This window comes from Bison bison, unplaced genomic scaffold, assembly GCF_000754665.1.
Source record: "Bison bison bison isolate TAMUID 2011002044 unplaced genomic scaffold, Bison_UMD1.0 scf7180017864487, whole genome shotgun sequence".
Lineage (NCBI taxonomy): Eukaryota > Metazoa > Chordata > Mammalia > Artiodactyla > Bovidae > Bison > Bison bison.
Genome location: NW_011495047.1, coordinates 11178872 through 11196293, shown reverse-complemented (window position 1 = coordinate 11196293; position 17422 = coordinate 11178872). Strand labels below are relative to the sequence as shown.

At 44.7% G+C, this 17422-nt stretch overlaps 1 pseudogene; it reads right to left on the bottom strand.

Moving 5' to 3' along the window:
* LOC105005309 overlaps positions 1 to 10988 on the bottom strand; it is a 43685-nt pseudogene extending 32697 nt beyond the window's left edge.
* Between the last annotated feature and the right edge of the window lie 6434 nt (positions 10989 to 17422).

Below are 17422 nucleotides of genomic sequence, written 5' to 3'. Positions count from 1 at the left end.
GTAACAGGCAAATTTGGCCTTGGAATACGGAATGAAGCAGGGCAAAGACTAATAGAGTTTTGCCAAGAAAATGCACTGGTCATAACAAACACCCTCTTCCAACAACACAAGAGAAGAATTCCTGATACCACTCTCTTTTTTAAAAAATTGTATTGATTCATTTTTGGCTGTGCTGAGTCTTTATTGCTGCATGGGCTTTTCTCTGGTTGCAGTGAGTGGGGGCTACTCTCTAGCTGCAGTCTACGGGCTTCTCACTGTGGCGGCTTCTCTTTTGGTGGGGCACAGGCTCTAGGGATTTCAGGTTCAGCAGGTGCAGCATATGGGCTCTGTGGTTGCAGTTCCCAGGTTCTAGAGCACAGGTTCAGTAGTTGTGGTCCACAAGCCTAGTTGCTTCATGGCATGTGGATCTTCCTGGACCAAGGATCAGACTCGTGTCTCCTGCATTGGCAGGTGGATTCTTTACCACTGGGCCACCAGGGAAGCCCCTGATACCTCTGTTAATGAAGGAAAAAATATTAGCAAAAAAAAAAAAAAGAATCAGTGCAGTGTCAAAACAAACAGACAAATCAACATGCAAAAAAAAAAGTAAGATACTAAGAAAGACTTGGAAGACAAGTGCTTAGGATCAACCTACAAAATAAAAATAAAATCAATTATTTTCACAGATTGGCATGAATCTATATCCATTTAAAATGTATTCAAATATCTTGTATGTCACAATAAAGTCTTAATTTTTAAAATCTATTTCTCATGTTTCTTTATGTCCTTTTTAGCATCCCTCTTATTTTTCATGTTTTATCTTTCATGGCGAAATTGTCTTATGGCTAGTTAGTTATGTGGCAAAAACATTTGTGGCAAAAATGCAGCAAAATGTTTACAATAAAGAATCTTGTGTCAAAAATACCTAGAACTAGTTTCAGTATTTCGAGAAGTTTTTTTAAAAATCTACTTCTTTGGTAATAGGCCTGCATGTAATGGTTAAAGAATAGGTCTTTTGCTTACTGCTAGCATCATATTTGGAGAAGGTAATGGCACCCCACTCCAGTACTCTTGCCTGGAAAATCCCATGGACAGACGAACCTGGTGGGCTGTAGTCCGTGGAGTCGCTAAGAGTCGGACACGACTGAGCAACTTCATTTTCACTTTTCACTTTCACGCATTGGAGAAGGAAATGGCAACCCACTCCAGTATTCTTGCCTGGAGAATCCCAGGGACGGGGGAGCCTGGTGGGCTGCTGTCTATGGGGTCTCACAGAGTCAGATATGACTGAAGCGACTTAGCAGCAGCAGCAGCAGCATCATATTAGCTCAGAATGTCACAGTGCTACTACATCCTGCTCATGAGTGTTGATTGGCTATTGGTGGTATCTTGGACTCGCTGGGAATTTTTTAGTGCATCAGCTCTGGTTCTCAGAGCCACAGGCTATTTTCCCCTTTTCCTCCAACATGCATCCTGCCCAGTTCCTCACTGTGTGCTTAGGTTTCCGAGATATACAACACCCGCTTCACTCCTGAACTGTGTTGTCTTTCCCAAGCCAAGGTTCCCAGGTTACCACCCTACACAAGAATGAAGACTAGAGACACTACAGTATAAGAACTTTCCTAATCTCCTATCTCGTCCAAACATCAGCAAGGGGGTTGGTGGGAACTCAACAGGACTTTGTCTTCCAGCGGCCTCCGTGTGGGTCCTGAATAAAGACTAAGTCTCCATGGGAGGAGTTTTGAGAGACGGCACAAGTTGTGGGGCCAGCCAGGAACCCCAATGCCCAAAGGGATCTTGTTTGTCATCCTCATTCCGGATAGGCTATGTAGGTCCCAGAAAGAGTGCTGAAAGGGGACTTAATGGTAAGGTTGGTAACCACTGCCTTACCCTGTAAAGGCTCCACCCATTGCCCTGGATTCAGGAGATTTGCCTGATCCCTTAGGAGGGGTCTCTCTTAGTCCCAAGACCTCGTGTGTCATGATTAATGTGCTACAGGTTTGAAGATAGAGAAGAATCAAAATCAGGAATCAAAAGGCTGAAAACTCAAGAAAGAGTCTTGGTTCATCTGATAGGGATAAAATTCCAAAAGACAAAATGGAGAAAGAAATGCTGATTCAGTACATGGCTGGAAGGAAGGGAATCGTAGGGGTGAATTCAGTGGCTTCCCATATGCCAGCTATTGCCTTGACTCAATGGCTTAGGTGGGATGCCCTCGGGGCAGACCTGAGACAGTGACTTTTGCAGGAATAATTTATTAAGAAATGGCTCCTGGGGATGCCGATTAGGGAGTAGGGAGGCTGGACAGGGGAGGAAGATGAGCAAGGAGCTGTCTGGGGCAGGAGTTTAGTGGGGAAAAGTTTCAGCCAGATTCTACAGGGGACCCCTGGACTGAGATCCTGCCTCTGAGTGACTGCCAACTAAGGCAAATGACCTGGACTTTTGAGCTCCCATCCCAGTCATGGGTTAAAAGAGAGGGCTGTGAGCAGCCTTCAGCTGTGTTGAGGTTAAAGAGCTCTAGTAACCGGAAGATAAGCCACCAAAGAGTCTAAGGTGCAGAGATTGAAATCACACCAAACAAAATAGGGGATGAGCAGAGAAACGGTAAAAAGATGTTTCAGGGAACCATCTGAAAGCATGGACATTGTCTGGCGATAACCCAGCTTCCCTGTGTGATTCTTCTCTCTGGCTTCACTGACCTGGCCAGTCCCTGAGTCTCTGGTTTGGAACTGGCCACTCAGCCTTTGAGTTGAAGATCCTGTTCTTTGGTCAGGGACCCGAGTGTTAATGGTCTGGCCTAGAAGGAGCCCTCTCGCCGGGGCAGAAGGCAGGAGTCTAGTGTGGAGCCCAGCCTGTATTCATGATTGCCTGCTGTTTGGATCCACACCCTTAATCTTACTGTAGAGACCAGCAAGCCATGCCCTGGGTTGGTCTACACTACAGGAGTTGCATATACTGATTAACCACCAGTTAGGATGGCCCACACCACTGCTTCTTTCCAGTATCCTGTTTAAAGGGTTGTTTATCTATGTTCGTAGATTTATCTATTGTTGAGATGTATCAAACGACAAGGTCAAAAATAATATATCAGTGATTTATGTGTGTGTGATTTTGTCTAGAGGGAGAAATCCGTTTTGCTAAAGAGCATACGTCAGTACTATCTATTCCAGGGCTGTTCGTGTGGGTAATAAAAACGATCATAATGATGAATACGGCAGCAACAGTAGCTAGCGGTTTGGGTTCCCTGCCTCACATGCATCATGAGGGCATGTGTCATTCCCCTTTTGCAGAAGACAAAAAGCACAGAGAAGTTATGTACCATGGTCATAACCACACAGCTCCTAAAGGCAGAGCAAAAGGATTCAGACCCAGATCTGGCAGCTTCCAGAGTTCACCTTCCCCTCCTTCACCCTATTGTCTGATGTTGGGTGCTGCTGGAGACATAAAAATGCCAAGAAGTTTGATAAAACAAAACCGGCAGAATTCCAGACTTGCTAGTTCAGGGAGAACATAAGAAGGCACCCAAGGGACACTTAAAAATAAGAACAAAGTGAACAGAGGATCTTTCCTGACTGTCCAGAGGTTGAGACACCACACTTCCACTCTAGGGGGCGTGGGGTCAATCCCTGGTTGGGGAACAAAGATCCCACATGCCACGTGGTGTGACCGAAAAAATAATTTTAAAAATATTTTAAAAATATGCCATAAGATCTTGTGTCTGGTGAGGGGCTTAGAGAAAAAATAAAGAGGACAGAGCCCTAACCCTCTGAGCAACTCTGATCTGGTCTCATCATAAGGCTGATGACGGTTGCAAGTACCCAACTTTCCCAGAAGCATAGACCGCCAGACAACTGATGAAACTCCATGAGCAGATAAATACGCTACTAGCTTAGCTTCACCTCATATTGTCATTTACTCTCGCCTGATTTTGTCCAATACGTATGCATTTTTTTTCTTAGCTTCAAAGGGAACTTGGAAAACAAATGAGAGGAATAAAGAGAACCGGGAAGCCTGCTGACCGTGACTTTGCACTCACACACACACTCTGAGTGCACACTTAAGTGAGACCCGTAAGAATTCTTGGCCTGACATCTCTGCACATGAGATCATGGCGTTTGTACAATCTGGCCTTCTGCTTATAAATAAAAGACACGGCCTGGAGATAGATGGAGATGACACTCTGGAAAAAAGGGAAGAATGCTTTATGAAGTTCAGGTTTTATATTTTAAAGCAGCGACATGGGAAGATAATCTGACTTGTTTGTAAGGCTTATTTTTTAATCTAAAAATAACGACTTTCTACTAAAAAGGGAGACTTGTGGGGAAATAAGGAGAAACAGTTTTCTGTAGGTGATTTATAAAGCAAGCTATTTCTGGGGATTAAGACTGTCTACCTGGGTTTGAGTTATTTGATTACCTAAAAACTTGAATGAGCATGAGTCAGTTAATTTGCCGGCTTTCTGGTTGACCTCTGTGTCATCATGTCCTCTCCAGATGCGCGGGCAAGATTTATCTGGGGTGGCCCCTCGGCCGGCTTGGGCCTGCAATACCACTTAGTCCCTCTTCCTCCCATGGGCCCCTCCCCGGCCTCTCTCACAATGGTTGCCTTTGAGTCCAGAGAACCTTGGTCTTGCGGGCCCCTGGTCTAATATCTCCGAGGAAAACACTGGAATCCCTCGGAACGGAGCAGAACTGGACGGGGAGACGTCATTATCCCAGGGCTGACTGTAAATTGTGCTGTTTAGTCTGTAAAGCAATTAGGTCTGGGGAGTGTAATGTGATGCTGGAGGCTGGCTGGCCTCTCTGCCCGTCTCTGTCTGGTCTGTTAGTTCTCCATGGGCATCAGCACCCAGCTTTTTGGGCCAATATCCCACTCCCCTTAACCCAAAAGCATGAGCTGAAACACATCAGTTTGGTCTTATGGGTTGAGTATCTGTGTATGCAAAGGACCTGGATCCTGACAACCTGAGGGTAAACTGCAGCTTTGCTTCCTTCTTGCTGTTTAATGAAGTTGGGCCAGTCACTGCACTGTCCTGAGAGCATCTTGGTTGCATTAAATGGGCCTTGTCGCCTCTATCATGTAGGTTTAACTGAATTGGGCAGGGCTAGAGCCTGGCAGGTGGTTAGAGCCCCAGTGTTCTCCTGAGTCTATCTGGGTCTCTTTGTAGGGTGACTGGTGACTACTTGGTTGACATCAGCCATGTTCAAAAGACCTGCCATTGTTTCTATCTGCTTCTTGTGAACGCTGGCTGGCCTGATGACCTTCTCCATTGATGTCTCTCCCTTACCACTTCTGCAACCTTCTAGCTGTGCCCTGTACGACCCTGAGCTAAGTCAATCTCCCCTGCTATTCTCTATTACAGTGTCCTGGCTGTCTCCTAGGTACAGCTTAGCCACAGAGTTCATTTTTCTATTGAAATCTTCTTATGGGTCTTCTCCACTTGACTGGAAACTTCACAGAGTGTGGTTGTAGTTGCCTTAGTCACATTATTGACCTGGCACCTGATGTAGTCCTTGGCACATAGTGACTTCTCAGTAAATATTGGGTGGCCACAAAGTTTGTTCAGGTTTTTCTAATGGGAAAACCTGAATGAACTTATTGGCTAAGCCAGTATCTTGTGGGATGAATGAGTGAAAAATAATACATACATGCCCCACAGGCATGTTGGGCATGCCCAACACAATGGGCAGGTTGGGGCCAATACTTGCCTTCTTGCTGGCCAGATACAATCTCAAGGTCAGAGTCACATCCTTGGAAGATCTGCCAGAGCAGCCTCTTTCCTTGGTTATCCCTGGGTACCTCCCTCATCCTCCATACCATACACAGCCTTGGATTCCCTACCTCTGGGGTTCTTTTGCATGAATAGAAGAAATAAACTTCTATTTCATTTATGCCACTGCTATCTTGGATTTTCTGCCATATGCAGCCAAAGCTTATTTGGTTTATATGCCAGGGAATTTCTCTTCAAGGGCAGCTCCCCTGGGCTAGACGCCACTTTGCAATAGCAAAGTCATGAGGGCCCTATGTGTGTTTGTGTGTGGGGAAGCAGGGGAGGTTTCACCAGAATCCTGGGTGTGTTTGGTGCAGGAAGGAACTCCTTTTTCCTAGTGAAAGATCAAACCCTAGGAAGACTCTCACCACACTGTGTATTAAGCCAAGCCTACTCTGCTCCACCCGGACTCCAGTGCACATTTGTTTTAAATTATTCTTTAATTGCTTAAGTGTTTGTGGTGTCTTTGCTCTTAACTTGGGGGCCTGAAGAATGAAAGGAGGGAATCTTGCTGTCCCCACCCCTCCACCCCCAGGATGGAGACCCTCCCAGAAGCTCCCCCTTACTTGTCCCAGGGAGAGGCCAGTTGGTCAAAAGACAAGACCCCCGGGTGTGAGAAATGGAAAGACCACCAGGTTTCCCTTGTAATCCTCCAAATTCCAAGCCCCAACTTGGTGTCGTGTTGGGAAATCTGACTGTTTTGCTTTTGTGGCAATGCTAACATATACCTAATTAGTCTGTTTGTCTTAAAATCCACCCACTCTTCAAAAGGAAAAGAAAATAGCTGGGGCTGAAAATAGTTCAGTTGTAGACGTGGGAGCCATTGCCAGAGCTTTAATAAATACCCCAAACCTCTGATTGGTCTTTGCCAGACCTGCTCTTAGAGCAAAGAGCTGCAGGGACCTGGCCAAAGCACTGTCTGCTGGGATCATGGGTGGGATCTCATGGCTGTGGCAGGGGAAGGTCCCACATCTCACGAGAGGTGGGAGTCATCATATCATAGACCGTCAGGGATGGGAAAGAAAGTGAAGTTGCTCAGTCGTGTCTGACTCTTTGTGACCCCATGGACTATAGCCTGCCAGGCTCCTCCATTCATGGGATTTTTCGAGGCAAGAATACTGGAGTGAGTTGCCATTTCCTTCTTTAGGGGATCTTCCTGACCCAGGGATTGAACCCGGGTCTCTTGCACTGTAGGCAGACTCTTTACTGTCTGAGCCACCAGAGAAGCCCCCATCAGGGAAGGGGGAGACCAGGAAATCATGAAGATCAGTGTTCAGTTCAGTTCAGTAGTTCAATCATGTCTGACTCTTTGTGACCCCATGGACTGCAGCACGCCAGGCTTCCCTGTCCATCACCAACTCCCAGAGCTTGCTTGAACTCATGTCCATTGAGCTGGTGATGCTCTTTCCCAGCATCAGGGTCTTTTCCAATGAGTCAGTTCTTCGCATCAGGTGGCCAAAGTATTGCAGTTTCAGCTTCAGCATCAGTCCTTCCAATGAATATTCAGGACTGATTTCCTTTAGGATTGACTGGATTGATCTCTTTGCAGTCCAAAGGATTCTCAAGAGTCTTCTCCAACACCACAGTTCAAAAGCATCAATTCTCTGGCGCTCAGCTTTCTTTATAGTCCATCATGATCATGAAGACCAGCCCTGTTGTTTTATGCCTGAAATAACTGAGATGCAGAGATGGAGACGACTTGCCACAGTTTCACTCTTTAGAAAGCATAATGGTAACCTGAACACATTCTCAGTTCCCCTCTCTCCCTTTACACCATAAGCAGAGGCATATAGAGTCTTCCATGTTTAAGGGGCTACATGAGCCACACCTCTGGTTTCTTCCTACCCCAATCTAGTGACTTCTATATTTTCCTCATCTCTAAGAAAAGCTTTCGTGAGAAAATTTGTTGAGTCTTCACTCTGTGCCTCAGCCCTGGTAGCTTGGATGGTAAAGAACTCGCCTGCAATGTGGGACAGCTGGCAGGCTACAGTCCACAGGGTCACAAAGAGTTGGACACAACTGAGAACCTAAGCACAGCTCAGCACATGTGATCATTGTAACAAGCTTACAAGATGGATATAACTCTTCAGATCAGATCAGATCAGTCGCTCAGTTGTGTCCGACTCTTTGCGACCCCATGAATCGCAGCACGCCAGGCCTACTCCTTGGAAGGAAAGTTATGACCAACCTAGAGAGCATATTCAAAAGCAAAGACATTACTTTGCCAACAAAGGTCCGTCTAGTCAAGGCTATGGTTTTTCCTGTGGTCATGTATGGATGTGAGAGTTGGACTGTGAAGAAGGCTGAGTGCCGAAGAATTGATGCTTTTGAACTGTGGTGTTGGAGAAGACTCTTGAGAGTCCCTTGGACTGCAAGGAGATCCAACCAGTCCATTCTGAAGGAGATCAGCCCTGGGATTTCTTTGGAAGGAATGATGCTGAAGCTGAAACTCCAGTACTTTGGCCACCTCATGCGAAGAGTTGACTCATTGGAAAAGACTCTGATGCTGGGAGGGATTAGGGGCAGGAGGAGAAGGGGACAACAGAGGATGAGATGGCTGGATGGCATCACCGACTCGATGGACGTTAGTCTGGGTGAACTCCGGGAGTTGGTGATGGACAGGGAGGCCTGGCGTGCTGCGATTCATGGGGTCGCAAAGAGTCGGACACGACTGAGAGACTTATCTGATCTGATCTGAACCATTATTATCCCTTCTGAGTCTTGGAGAGGTTATCAATGACTTGCCCAAACTCACATGGGCTTCCCTTGTAGCTCAGACAGTAAAGAATCTGCTTGCAATGTGGGAGACCTGGGTTCAATTCCTGGATCGGGAAGATCCCCTGGAGAAGGAAATGGTAACCAGTGTAGTATTCTTGCCTGGAGAATCCCATGGACAGAGGAGCCTGGTGGGGTATAGTCTATGGGGTCACGAAGAGTTGGACACTGCTGAATGACTAATACTTTCTTTCTCTAAACTCACACAGCTTGAAAGTGACAGGACTTAGGTTTAGGCTCTGGGGAGTCTGACTCCAGAATCCCCAGCCTTAACCAGTGTGCCATATGGCTTTCTAAACTTTGAAGATTTTAGTTTTTGTGTTCAGGGGATCTAGTACTGCTCACCAAACATCAATAGACCACATCCTTGGGGTGATTTTTTTCCTTTGGTGATGATGGAGTCACATGGACCTATTCACAGTTTCTGGTCTGCTGTGCTTTCTGGCCATATTTATGGCCTATGTTTAATGGGTAGAGCTTGTATAAATTCTCAACTCCTGCTTGCATAGTTTTGAATGGGACCTAGGACAGGAGAGGGTGCTTCAGTAGATCCAGACTAAGGTGCAAGGTCCTTTGCCTCTTGGACTATGTGATCCAGCATGCTCAGTGATACTCGAAGTGTCTGAGGCACACTGGAATGTGTCTGTAGAGCCTTTGGCAAGCCTTCATAGGTGAATCACAGCATAGACCAGCAGAATTTTGAGCAGATATGTCATCCTCTGTGGATAACTATTCTACTTTGAGAAATAGCTCTGTTTTGCTCCAGGGTCCTAGTAGTGGCTGAAAACCACCTGACCTTGGGCCAAGTTACCATAAGACTTGAGTCACACATCATGAATTGGGTGTCAATATCTGACACATTAAAACACAAAGCTGGGCATGCAGGGACCCCTCCACAATCAAATGGAAGTGACAGGACTTTTCTAATGGTCCAGTGGTTAAGAATCTACCCACTAATGCAGGGGACACAGTTTCAATCCCTGGTCCAGGAAGATTCCACATGCCGTGCAGCAACTAAGCCCATGCACCACAGCTACTGCCTGGAGCTGTGCTCCACAACAAAAGTCACTGCAAAGGGAAGCCCACACACCACAACGGGAGAGTAGCCCCCACTTGCCGAAAAAAGAGAAAGTCCATGCACAGCAAGGAAGACCCAGAACAGCCAAAAATAAATAATAGGTTAACTGATTTTTAAAAAGAAGATAACCTCCTTAAAAAAAATCAAAGTGGCATACATGAAATGGCTCAAGCCAATCCTAACAAGTAACATGCATAAACAAGTAGTCCAGGAACCAAGGGCCATACTCCTGCCGAGGGTCCTGGGCATGCTCACAGGGCCCGTGCTCAGAAGGCCTCACATTTGGTTTAATGCTCTACTCTCACCGTGTTGAAATTCGTAATTTGGGGGGAAGGGGTCCTTCATTTTCATTTTGCTCCAGGCTCCACAAATGATGTAGCTGGCTTTGTTCCTGCACTTTGCTTCTTCCCTCTTGACCTGTCCCTGTGGCTACATGGGGGTTTTCTATGATCTTTTGACTTAAGAAGAAACATTTGGGCTTGGTTTATGTATGATTCACTGCAAGATACTGACACTATGTGAAGACAGCAGAGTACAAAAACCACAGTCCCACTCCCGGGTGTCCCCAAAGGATGAGGGTGAGTAAGTAATCCTTCCAGTGGGCAGAGTTGTTCATCCTGCCTGAAAGAAGAGATAACCAAAGGTTGGGAGCTATACTGATTCGTGCATAGTGGATAATGGTTTGGCTGGGTGGCCAAAGACTTGGAAAATCAGTGACAAGGAGGCCTGGGGAAGAAGCATATGGTTAAATTTTCTAAACGATAATTTAGAAAATTGTAAAGGACTAATGCATAATGTAAAGGACTTTGTATCTTTGTGCTCACCAAAGAATGCCCTCAATAGAGGAAGAGTTTAAGAATTTGGTAGACAAGATGACTCACTCTGCAGGTCAGACAGCCTCTCCCTAATCACCCTTCCTTGACCAGTTAGCTTGTGAACAAAGTAGCCTTGATGGCAGAAATGGAGGCTGAGCGACATGGATTTCTACTCAACAAGGCTGATTTGGCTACTGCCGCTGCTGAGTCTCCAATATGCCAAAGAAAAGACCAACAGTGAGCCCTTGATAGTACACTATTTCTTGGGGGGAAGGGGGGAGGGATCAGCCAACCGTGCAGTAGTAGGTTGATGACAGTGGGCTGTGTCCATCGTGGAAGGGGCAGCATTTGTTCTTATTGGAGTAGATTCTTTCTTTGGATTTAGACTGACCTCTCCTGCTCACAATGCTTTTGTCAAAACTGGTATCTGTGGGCTTAAACAGAATACTTTGTCCCCTGTCATGGTATTCAATGCAGTGTTGCTGCTGCCCAAGGAACTCATTTCACAGCCAGTGAAGTACAGCAGTGGACTCTTGCCCATGGATTTTTCTGATCTTACCTTGTTCCCCATCACTGCGAAGCAGCTGATTGCTAGAACTGTAGAATGACCTTTTGCAGACATAGTTATGGCACCAGCTGCGTGTCAATCCCTTGCAGAGCTGAGGCAATGTCCTACCATTCACAGAATTCTCCAGGCAAGCATATTGGAATGGGTTGCCATTTTCTACTCTAGGGGATCTTCCCAACCCAGGGATTAAATCTGGGCTTCCCAGACTGTGGGCAGATTCTTTACCATCTAAGCCACCAGAGAAGCCCAATATCCTACAGGATAAGGCATATGCTCTAAACTGGTGACCAAGGGATTGTACTCTTTCTCTCACAGCTGGGATTCATGGATTCTTAAAGAGTGGGAAAGGGATTAAGATCTCTATTACCACTACTTAAACTTCTGCTTTTTGTTTCTGCATCTTTGGGCCCTTCTTGTTGAGAGGACTTCATTTCTTTCCTAAGAGGAAATCTGTCCATCACAGCAGTGATTCATTAAACTGGAAGTTGAGACTGCCTCTTGACCTCTTTAGGTTCTTCCCGCTGGAGAATCAACAGAAAAAGGTGGACTGCTGTGCAAGCCTAGGTGATCAATCTTGCCGAGGGGAAATTGAAGACTATTGTACAGTGGGGACTTCCTGGGTGGTGGAAGAGCCCCTGGAGGAGGGCATGGCAATCTACTCTATTATTCTTGCCTGGGGAATCCCATGGACAGGGGAGCCTGATGGACTACAGTCCACAGAATCACAAAGAGTCAGACACAACTGAAGCACACGTGTACAACGAGGGAAGACTGAGTACACTGGTGTGTCTGGATGCAGATCTGCCAGAGCATCTCTTGGTTCTCCAATGGTAGGACTTCCCTGGTAACCCAGTGGTTAAGATTCCATGCTTCCAATGCAGAGAGCATGGGTTTGACCCCTGGTCAGGGAACTAAGATCCCACACACCATGTAGCACTGTCAAAATATTAAAAACCAAAACAAAAAACAGATGAATGGTAAAGGACAGCAGCCTAGTACAGGCTGGAGTGTTAGTGCTCCATAGCCTTTAGGAACAAAGATGGAGTCACTCCATCAGGTAGGAAATTTTGACCAACTGAAGATGTTTACTGAAAGCAAAAGTTATATTGAATGGATAGCAGAAGAAGGAAAACTCTAGCTATGACCATATAATCAGTTGTAGAAATGAAGACTATAACAGTGTTTCTTCCTCATTTTACTATGAACACATTAATATTTTTCTTTCCCTCTCCCATTTCTTCACCATCTAATATAAGATGTGTTAATAGTAAACTTGATTGATATCTTAGAATTTACATTACCAAATAGCTCCAGATGAGTATGACTCAGCTGGAGGAGGAATGAACATCTGGCAGTGATGGATAAAAGAACTTTGTATCCTCTGCAGCGGTCCCCAACCTCTTTGGCACCAGGGACCAGATTCGTGGAAGAATGTTTTTCCATGGACCCGGGGAGAGGGTGGAGTGGGAGTGGTGGTTTCAGGATGATTCAAGCACATTACATTTGTTGGGCACTTTATTTCTATTATTATTACATCAGCTGCACCCCAGATCATCAGGTTTTAGATCCGGGAGACTGGGGGCCCCTGTTTTACAGAGAAGGTTGTTGTGTTTTGGGTGGTACATGAGAGAGTTGCATCATGTAAGGCAAAGCAAGATCTTGCTATTGTCTTTATTTGGATGTTAAATATGATGAAAAGAAACAGGTATGGATGCCAAGTTGTCATGGCCCGGACTGTGGTGACATTGTATTCTGTCAATTTAGTAAAGCTGAAACTATATTTCCCAGAATTCGCTTCTCTGCATAGTTCCAGGTTAAGCCTGGCCACAAGAGAAATTTGCACCAGAGTTGAAAGGTTTAAGGGATGCTGTGGTCCTTTTAGTATGCTCTGAAGGTGGCTGAAGGGCAGACACTCTTGCAACTCAAGCATCTTGTGACTGATCTGCTGGCTCACTGGTAAGGGGTAGCAACTGGGCACACAGCTCTACCAGCTACCCCCCTCCAATATCCTCCTCCCATCTCTGAATCCTGGACCAGTTACTTGTGAGGCTTATCCTGCAGGCCACTTGGGTCATCTGGAGTAGAGGCGGGGAGGCACCGAGACAGCTCCAGTCTGCCCTTCCAAGTTCTAGCTAAACCTGAATCTCCCTAGTTCACAGATGTCTTCCCTTCACAACTGCCACCTCTGCTGACTTTGGGCCCAACATGGGATGCAAAAGTGATAGCTTTAAATAGACTGCCATACTATGCCCATGCTTGGTCTCATCCCTATAATAAATCATTATTCTGTATCGTTATTCTATATCATTCACAGCAGTTCATCTTGTCTGAGAGAACCCTGACTGATATACCTAGACTGTTAAGTAAGTCCTCTCTCAAAATTCTCTTATATACATTACACCACCTAATCCTTATAAGAAGCCCTTGAGGTCGATATTACTATCAATCTGAGGATAAGCAACTTGAAATCAGAGAGGCTAAGTGACATTTCCCATGTCAGTTCAGTTCAGTTCAGTCACTCAGTTGTGTCCAATTCTCTGCGACCCCATGAATCACAGCACACCAGGCCTCCCTATCTATCACCAACTCCTAGAGTTCACTCAAACTCATGTGCATCAAGTCGGTGATGCCATCCAGCCATCTCATCCTCTGTCATCCCCTTCTCCTCCTGCCCTCAATCCCTCCCAGCATCAGAGTCTTTTCCAATGAGTCAACTCTTTGCATGAGGTGGCCAAAGTATTGGAGTTTCAGCTTCAGCATCAGTCCTTCCAATGAACACCCAGGACTGATCTCCTTCAGAATGGACTGGTTGGATCTCCTTGTAGTCCAAGAGACTCTCAAGAGTCTTCTCCAACACCACAGTTCAAAAGCATCAATTCTTCGGCACTCAGCTTTCTTTACGGTCCAACTCTCACATCCATGCATGACCACTGGAAAAACCATAGCCTTGACTAGACAGACCTTTGTTGGCAAAGTGATATCTCTGCTTTTGAATATGCTATCTAGGTTGGTCATAACTTTCCTTCCAAGGAGTAAGTGTCTTTTAATTTCATGGCTGCAATCTCCATCTGCAGTGATTTTGGAGCCCCCAAAAATAAAGTCTGACACTGTTTCCCCTGTTTCCCCATCTATTTCCCATGAAGTGATGGGACCAGATGCCACGATCTTTGTTTTCTGAATATTGAGCTTTAAGCCAACTTTTTCACTCTCCTCTTTCACTTTCATCAAGAGGCTGTTTAGTTCCTCTTCACTTTCTGCCATAAGGGTGGTGTCATCTGTATATCTGAGGTTATTAATATTTCTCCTCGCAATCTTGATTCCAGCTTGTGCTTCTTCCAGCCCAGCGTTTCTCATGATGTACTCTGCATGTAAGTTAAATAAGCAGGGTGACAATATACAGCTTTGACATACTCCTTTTCCTATTTGGAACCAGTTTGTTGTTCCATGCCCAGGTCTAACTGTTGCTTCCTGACCTGCGTATCATGTAGCTATTAAATAGCCAACATACATCACAGCAGGATCCTCTATGACCCACCTCCCAGAATATTGGAAATAAAAGCAAAAATAAACAAATGGGACCTAATTAAGCTTAAAAGCTTCTGCACAACAAAGGAAACTATAAGCGAGGTGAAAAGACAGCCTTCAGAATGGGAGAAAATAATAGCAAATGAAGCAACTGACAAACAACTAATCTCAAAAATATACAAGCAACTCCTACACCTCAATTCCAGAAAAATAAATGACCCAATCAAAAAATGGGCCAAAGAACTAAATAAACATTTCTCCAAAGAAGACATACAGATGGCTAACAAACACATGAAAAGATACTCAACATCACTCATTATCAGAGAAATGCAAATCAAAACCACTATGAGGTACCATTTCACGCCAGTCAGAATGGCTGCAATCCAAAAGTCTACAAGCAATAAATGCTGGAGGGGTGTGGAGAAAAGGGAACCCTCTTACACTGTTGGTGGGAATGCAAACTAGTACAGCCACTGTGGAGAACAGTGTGGAAATTCCTTAAAAAACTGGAAATAGAACTGCCTAATGATCCAACAATCCCACTGCTGGGCATACACACTGAGGAAACCAGAATTGGAAGAGACACATGTACCCCAATGTTCATCGCAGCACTGTTTATAATAGCCAGGACATGGAAGCAACCTATATATCCATCAGCAGATGAATGTATAAGAAAGCAGTGGTACATATACACAATGGAGTATTACTCAGCCATCAAAAAGAATACATTTGAATCAGTTCTAATGAGGTGGATGAAACTGGAGCCTATTATACAGAGTGAAGTAAGCCAGAAAGAAAAACACCAATACAGTATACTAACGCATATACATGGAATTTAGAAAGATGGTAACAATAACCCTGTATACGAGACAGCAAAAGAGACACTGATGTGTAGAACAGTCTTTTGGACTCTATGGGAGAGGGAGAGGGTGGGATGATTTGGGAGAATGGCATTGAAACATGTATAATATCATATACGAAATGAGTCACCAGTCCAGGTTCGATGCACGATACTGGATGCTAGGGGCTGGTGCACTGGGATGACCCAGAGGGATGGTACGGGGAGAGAGGAGGGAGGAGGGTTCAGGATCGGGAACACGTGTATACCTGTGGCAGATTCATGTTGATATATGGCAAAACCAATACAATATTGTAAAGTTAAAAAATAAATAAATAAGTAAATAGCCAAGCCAGGACTCAAACTCAGGTCTAACAGATCCTGAGTTCAAAATTCTTCTGTTCCCCAAACACTTTGAATCTGCACTTTGTTATATGGCTGAATTGTGTCCTTGTTGCTCTGTTTTTGATTCTCGTGTCACCAGAGGCTAAAAGGGTTGTTTTCATGGGGGATGATTACAAAATCAACTGTACCTTTGTCCCACACTGAACCTTTCGCTCCTGTGGTGAATATCTTATCCCATGTGGTGGGTGGCTTATTTTACCTCTCACTAGGTAAAATCTCAGGTCAAGTGACTTTTCTGTTCATGAGTAGCCAATAGAAGGTTCTATAAATATGTTAGAGGGTAAAACATAGACTGGGTTTAAAATATCCAATCCTGTATATTAATTAGAACTTCAATGTATTCAGAGTACTTTTTTCTCTGAACCCCCCACACCCACCTCCTCCCCAGCTAAAATTAGCTGCAGTCTAGCTGCTTACCTTTGGGGAAAGGATGTGGTTTACATTCTCTTCTCTTTCTGGTCTGATTCTCTCCCCTCCTCTCCTCCCTCAGGTTTAAAGTTGAGAGGAAGTAGGAGAGGCAGGAAAGTGTTTTTATAAAAGGATAGTTTTGCATATTATAATATTCACCCATTGTAAGTGTATAATTCAGTGATACTTAGTAGATTTATAGAGTTGTGCAACCACAATGATTTTCACTCTTCTAGAACTTTCCATTACCCCCAAAAGTTCTCTTGTGCCCATTTGCAGTCAACTCCTATTCCTTCCCCCAGTCCAAGGCAACCACTGATCTGATTTTTGTCTTTCTGGATATTTCCTATGAATGGAATCCTACACCATGTACTATATTGTGTCAGATTCTTTCATTAACATAGAGTTTTTAATGTTTATTTTATTGGAGTAGAGTTGATTTACAATGTTGTGTTAGTTTCAGGTGTACATCGGAGTGAATCAGTTATACATATACATACAGCCTTTCTTTTTAGATTCTTTTCCCATATAGGTCATTGTAGAATATTGAGTAGAGTTCTCTGTGCTACATAGTAGGTCCTTATTAGTTATCTATTACAGGAATACCAGACCACCTGACCTGCCTCTTGAGAAATTTGTATGCAGGTCAGGAAGCAACAGTTAGAACTGGACATGGAACAACAGACTGGTTCCAAATAGGAAAAGGAGTACGTCAAGGCTGTATATTGTCACCCTGCTTATTTAACTTATATGCAGAGTACATCATGAGAAACGCTGGGCTGGAAGAAGCACAAGCTGGAATCAAGATTGCCAGGAGAAATATCAATAACCTCAAATATACAGATGACACCACCCTTATGGCAGAAAGTGAAGAGGAACAAAAAAGCCTCTTGATGAAGGTGAAAGAGGAGAGTGAAAAAGTTGGCTTAAGGCTCAACATTCAGAAAACGAAAATCATGGCATCTGGTCCCACCACTTCATGGGAAATAGATGGGGAAACAGGGGAAACAGTGTCAGACTTTATTTTTTGGGGCTCCAAAATCACTGCAGATGGTGACTGCAGCCATGAAATTAAAAGACGCTTACTCCTTGGAAGAAAAGTTATGACCAACCTAGATAGCATATTCAAAAGCAGAGACATTACTTTGCCAATAAAGGTCCATCTAGTCAAGGCTATGGTTTTTCCTGTGGTCATGTATGGATGTGAGAGTTGGACTGTGAAGAAGGCTGAGCGCCGAAGAGTTGATGCTTTTGAACTGTG